Genomic DNA, 6,555 nt, shown 5'->3' with positions numbered 1-6,555 from the left:
TCGCACTCAGAGGCTTGTTATGTGAAAGGGGTCGCTAGTAAATATGTTTGAGAGCCACTGATTTAGACAAAGAAGACGCGGGCACCAAGTCAATGCAAGGGGAGCGTTTTGTATCCTCCAGGTGCGTGCCCGCCCCTTGACTGGAGACCAGCGGGAGGGGGGAGAAGACCCGCAGCACCAGCCCCCTGCCCCTTCCGCGCATGCGCACTGAACGTTCCTGTCTCGCTCGCTCCTCCCCTCCCCCCCTCTTTCTAATCACTTCCGGTGAGTCCGTGCGCGCCCGGGGTCACCCCCGCTCCCTTCCTGTTATTCCCTGTGAGGGGAAGCGGCTCTCCGAGGGGCTCAGCGAGCCCGGGGAAGCGCTGGGGCCGGCGGCTCGCTGTCCGCTGCTCTGAGGGCGCACCGGGCCCCGGAGACCCGAGGACGGGCTTTGGTGGCTTGAAGGGGCGGCGGGGGTGCGGGTCCCGCTGGGCGCTGGGCGCTGCCCGTCGGGGAGGCGGAGGCTCCGGGCGGGGGAGCTTCAGGGCTGGGGGCGGGGGGCCGAGTTGTTTGTCCCCCCCCCTCGGCTCCCGGTCGTGGCCGCCGCCTCCCCCGGTGCGGGGCTGCCTCCCCCGCCCCCCTCCGAGTTGGCCCCGCCTCGGCGCTGGAACCGAACGCACCGGGGAGCGAGAGGTGAGTCACCCGGGGAGAGGGGCTGGGCGGGGGGAAAGGCACCCCGAGCCATGCGGGAGCCGCCGCAGCTTCCCCAGGGCGAGGCAGGGCTGCTGCCCTGTGCCCACCCCACCGCTAAACCCACAGGGTGGGATCGATCTGCCTCCTCGCTCAGGGGCTAGGAAATGTGTCCGGCTCCTGCGCTAGGAAATGAAGAAACTGGGGCTTAATTGGTCGCTAATTTTGAGTGCTCCTAATAACGCTGTTTTTTTCTTGTCACCACGCCATGCTGCTTGATTTTCTGATGACTGCTCCTGTGGTGCCGGTATTAACGCCATGGTGCCCAGAGCTTTCAGTCGGCATCGGACTCTGTTGTGCAAACACAGACCCAGTCCCTGCTCTGAAGAGTTTACAAGCTAACTTAAAAAAAAAATGCCAGTGTGAAAATATTGCCTTCTGCATAATAGGCGAATAGAGAAATAAAACCTCATCATCGGCTGATGCTACACTGGGTGGTACTTCAGTCTGATGAACTCAGGTCACTGATCTTTGAAAAGTGTCTTGTGTGTTGTTTCTAAGTTACTCACAAATTCAATCAACTTTCGCAGTTTAAATCTTATGCCTTTCCACAGGACCTGAACAATAAATAGCGCAACTGCTGAGTTAATAGTCCGCTTTAGATATTTCCTTAATGCACTACTAATGTGTAGTGTTTTTATGTACCTTTATGGCAATGGTTGGTGGCTAACAAGATGGTAATGGCTCTTCTCCAACAGGGAAGAAAAAAAAACAGATTTTATTAAATGAAATTCAAAGTCCATAGTGTGTTGTTTGCTTTATAAAATGTATTTATTTTTAAAACATAAAAATGCATACATCATCCACAATGATGTGCTTCTATTTCTGTTGGTAGAGTGCAACTGAATTCTCAGTCTGTTGACTAGATAAGCCTAATCAGGGCAGGAAACACCTTTCAGTTATGCATGATGTATAGCACTGGGCTCTTGGTCTGTAACAGGGGCTCCTAGGTGCTACTACCATGCAAGTAATAGTGCCTCCGTTTCCTACTTGTAAAATTGGGGTAATAATACTTACCTCATTTGTAATGTGCTTTGACGTCTACTGATGAAAAGCATTATATAAGAGCTAGATACTACTGTTAATAACACTCTTGTGTCTGCTTTTAGAAACCAACCTACTTAGTTTTTCAGCATGTACTCTGTTATGAAACTTAGACCAAACCAGTCCAAATGAGCTTAAAAACATTTTGAACTGTCTAAATGAGAATGCAGATCTCTTAAAAACAGACAACAGTGGATTAACAACCCTGGCTGTGGTTAGTTCCACATTTTTCCCACCGTTTTGATACAATATGCTCCTTTGTAAACAGATTTGGGTACAAATCTGGATTTCTTAGTGTTTAAAAGTCAAAGAGAATGAACTCATGTTCTGTTAGCTGCTTTTCAGCTTTCTTTTCTGGGTTCAACCAATAGCCTTGGGGTTCTGGATGGAGACACTGAGCAAAGAACCCTGGACAGTCCCAGAGCTCTTCAAAGGAGTCGGTGGATGCTGCCCAGAGGAACTCTGCCTAGAGACCTGAAGCAACAAGGGAGCAAAAACAGGCTCTGCAGTCAGAGCACCCCTGTTGAGCTTCCTTCTCCATGTCTGGCAGATAGCAATCATGGCTGGTGCCAGGAGGAAGTCTTGCAACTTTATGGGGCCCACAGATGGGGCGTGCAAATATGAGAAGAATGGGGTGGAGGGAATACAGCCTGATCCTCAGCAGGAGGCCCTGGAGGAGCCAGAAAAAGGGCTGCAGCTTGATGCATTCCACTTAAATGTGTACAAGGGCCTTGCTCTTGCTGCAGAAGGAGCCATCCTGGCCAAATAATGGGAAAATTCTTTGTGTGTGTGTATGTGTGTGAAAACAACCAGGAGTTCTTGTGGCACCTTAGAGACTGACAAATTTATTTGGGCATAAGCTTTCGTGGGCTAGAACCCACTTCATCAGATGCATGGAGTGGGAAAAAAAGGAGGCAGGTATAAATATACAGCACATGAAAAGATTCTATGCAAAAGAATAAATGGACACAAGTCTGACATCAAGAGTTGTGACATTCAAAAACCATTAGGGGAGCACTTCAATCTCTCTGGACACTCAATAACCGACTTAAAAGTGGCCATTGTTCAACAAAAAGACTTCAAAAACAGACTTCAACGAGAAACTGCAGAACCAGAATTAATTTGCAAACTTGGCACCATCAAATTAGGCCTGAATAAAGACTGGGAGTGGCTGGGTCATGACAAAAAATAATTTTCCCTCTGATACTCACCCCTTCTTGTCAACTGTTGGGAATGGGCCACATCCACCCTAATTGAATTGGCTTCATTAGCACTGACCCCCCCCCACTTGGTAGGGCAACTCCTATCTTTTCATATGCTATATATTTATACCTGCCTACTTTTTTTCACTCCATGCATCTGATGAAGTGGGTTAAAGCCCACGAAAGCTTATGCCGAAATAAATTTGTTAGTCTCTAAGGTGCCACAAGGACTCATTGTTTTTGCTGATACAGACTAACACGGCTACCCCTCTGAAACTAGTGTGTGTATTGTATGGTTCTAGTTTGTTCATTAGATCAAGCTAAATTTCCATTGAGACTGTCAGTGTCACTAGCCTCTGATCTGAAACTCCTTCAGTTGCTTTTGTAAACTTAGTGTGTCCTTTTAGAATCTTTGCATGTAATGTGGTGTTTTGATCAAAGTCCTCTGGCTCAGTGCAGATTTCATCAGTTGGATGTAGACTTCCTCAGAGTACAGTCTGTCTCTGGGAAGATGAATTTATCTACATGGAGAAATTGACCAGAATAAAATCACTTTATTGTGGAATAATTAGGATGCTTCCAAACTGGAGTAATTTATTCTGAAATAAAAGTGATTTTTATTTGGGAATAGTGCCCAAATGGGGAGCTGGTGTGGCATAGCTTATTTTGTAATATGTATTGTGGTCAATGTCTCCATGTGAACAAGCCCTAATACAACCAACTGTGAAGTTGATTGTGGCTATGGAAGAATTTTTGAAATTATGCAATATGTCTTAGGACTGTTAGGTATTTTGCTTTCTCAGTAAGGTTTGGCACACTATTTAAGCACTATATGGCAAGTTCAAGATGAATGGACCTGAGATGTTCTCTAGTCTTTATTTTAATTGTCTGTGCAGTTAGCAAAGATCTGCTTACCTCTGCATTCTTAGCAACTTACATTCAGCATTTCATACTTTTTCTTTTCAGATTAGAATCAGTAGCATTAAACACAATACATTTGTCCCTTTGGCTGCTTCTAGTCATTGTCAGTTCTCTTGTTTAATTCAGAATAGTGGATTAGTGTCAATGTCATTTCATTTAACTTTTCCTGTTCTTCACTTCTGTATCTAATAGTGGACCTGTGAATTTGAATCTGTCCAGAAGAGCATATCTAGGAGAAAGCTGTATCTGCTTCTTAAATTGCTTAGTTGTGCTATATTGAAGGTGATGCTAACATTTTTAAAAATCTCATCTTAAATTATGGTTGTTTCCATGGTTTAGGCCTAGATTAATCATTGCCATTTTTTGCATGTTGAAGAGAAACAAACTCTTCTTGGATGAAGATGATGCTGAAAGTTGCTGGAAGGCCTAACATAGGAATATAAATCACTCCGGCTATGTTTTAATGTTGACAGTGGTGTCAAATGTCTCTCTTGCAGGGTCATCCAACTCATCAGCTTTTTGTTGTTCCACTTAACTGAAGAAAATCACCTTGGTGGGGTGGGCGGGTTGGACTTCTTTCCTGATGTTAACTCCTCCACAAACTCAAATGTGTAGTCTTATGAAGTCTGTGCTATAATACAGTTTCTAATACTACTGTTGTAGTTGTCAATGTTTCTGTTTCAAACACTATTTTCAAAGGTTTTATACATCTGTCAGACAACTTGCTTCATTTTTTCATTAATTAAGCTGGTACTTTGCATACAAGACTCACATTTTTCCAAAACAATTCACAGAAATAATCAGTTCAGCTTCTTCCAGTTTTCAGTCTGATACTTATAGGACCTGCGCTATAGTAATAATTAAACATCTTACAAACATCAATAAATTTATCTTCACAACACAGCTGAAAGGAAGGGAAAATTACCACAACTTTATGGATGAAGATCCGAGGCACAAAAAGATGAAGTAACTAGCCCAGGGTCACACAAGAAGTCTGTGGGAAAGCTGGAATGAAATGTAGATTTGCTCTAATGCATACCTTAACTGTAAGGCTTTCCTTCATTCCTAACAACTAATAGGCTTTCTATCTGTGTCCTAGGTATTGATTACATAGTTCTAGGAAAAAAGGGCTGGTAAAAACTAAATTTCATAATTAATACATGCTCCTGAACTTGTTGGGGAAGAAAAACACTTCAAAGGCATAAGTTAGACATCAGCAGCTTTAAACATAAATCTTCTCACTTTTGTCTTATAATTATTTAATTTGAAAGTACTGTTTAAATTGTAACTTTGAACATTTGAGAAGTAAAAAGTCAAAGTTCAGACTTATAGTACTATGAATGCGTTTTGAGATTCAGGAGGTTTATCTTCCCTTTGATACAACGATATGCATAGCTCACAAACTTTTATTGTGGTGGAGGGTTTGGCTGTGTTCAATGGTTGGTAGAAGAGAGCTAGTATGGTGTATAAGGTCAGTTGTGTTGAACGTGTATTTTGTATAAGCAATATGAGTCCTTGACAAGAATAAAATAAATGTAGTATTGGACATAACAATGTCCATACCTGTAGAAGTCAAATCTAATGTAGCTACAGACAATACAAATGCACCAGGCAATGTTGCAGGTTGAAGCTTTGGTAATGACCAGAAGAGATGATAGGAATACTTTCTCTGGAGAAGGAGAAAAAAAACTGGCGGGAGATTACTTTTCTTCTCCCCTGTCCCTCAAGTTGTGAGTAAGTAAGGCAAAAAAACCCCAGCTTCACAAAAAAAGCATAAGAAGACAGTGTCATATTTTAAAAATTGGGGAAAAACAGACTAGTGCCTCTGCTTCCTCCAGTATGTTTTCTGGGATAGAAGATAGTGACGTGTGCACTCTATTCTAAAGTATGTGAAGTACTCCTGAATGTTATGAAATGTTAAATGAACTGAGAATATAGCTTTCTAACATTTTGTTTGTATTTGTTTTTAATCTCTTTATGATGCCTTACAAAGAGCCTAAAACAGCTACTGTAAATCTATTGTGTTAAATTTTGAACAGCTTCTATAAAATCAAAATTGCTAGTAAAATGGGAGTTAATAGATAAATAGGAGCAATCAAAACATACAGATTCAGGGTATTTGAGGATATAGTAAAATCCATATAAACTCTCATTTTAAAAAAAAACCTTCTGTCATGCTGATTACAAAGAGCTTTCATTACTTGCAGTGATGCGTGGTTTCTTGTGGGCAGAGCACATGTTAATCTAGAAGATTATTGGTCTGGACTCTTGTTTTTAACATTGACACTTTCAGAAAACTTGTTCCCCCACAGCCCCGCTGCATCTTTTTTTCTTCCCCTTCTATGTGCTTTCTCATTTTCCTAGTCCAGGAAGGAGCAAAAGCACTTGCCAGGTAAACTTGCATTAAGTGTATTTGCTGGAAATGTTTATATTCAGTATCAAGATCCTAGAAGAGTGTTCAAAATGATATTATTCAAAATGGGGCATGATGGGTATCTTTGTAGGTAACCTTCCCTAGGAAGCTCTTTGAAAATACCTTAATTTGGGATAACCCCATCTCTTCAAAACTTGCTCCTGTCTCATTTGCCACAGAGATGATTTAGCAGCTGGAGAGAAAGGGAACCTCTACCAAAGACATTCAGATTAAGAACAGCTGGAT

At 42.5% G+C, this 6,555-nt stretch overlaps 1 protein-coding gene across 2 annotated transcripts in view; it reads left to right on the top strand.

Moving 5' to 3' along the window:
• The first annotated feature begins 279 nt into the window (after window positions 1-279).
• The window catches only part of PIK3CA (phosphatidylinositol-4,5-bisphosphate 3-kinase catalytic subunit alpha), a 79,035-nt gene continuing 72,759 nt past the window's right edge, over window positions 280-6,555 (top strand). Inside the window, exon 1 of one of the 2 annotated variants that reach the window (XM_048862985.2) lies at window positions 280-672. The gene's annotated coding sequence lies outside the window, so the exon portion shown is untranslated. The remainder of the gene's footprint in view (window positions 673-6,555) is intronic. The other variant, XM_048862984.2, reaches the window with a different exon arrangement.

The sequence above is a fragment of the Caretta caretta genome, chromosome 9 (genome assembly GCF_965140235.1).
Source record: "Caretta caretta isolate rCarCar2 chromosome 9, rCarCar1.hap1, whole genome shotgun sequence".
NCBI lineage: Eukaryota > Metazoa > Chordata > Testudines > Cheloniidae > Caretta > Caretta caretta.
The sequence above is the reverse complement of the archived record's forward strand: the minus strand, read 5'-3'. Positions and strand labels throughout refer to the sequence as shown.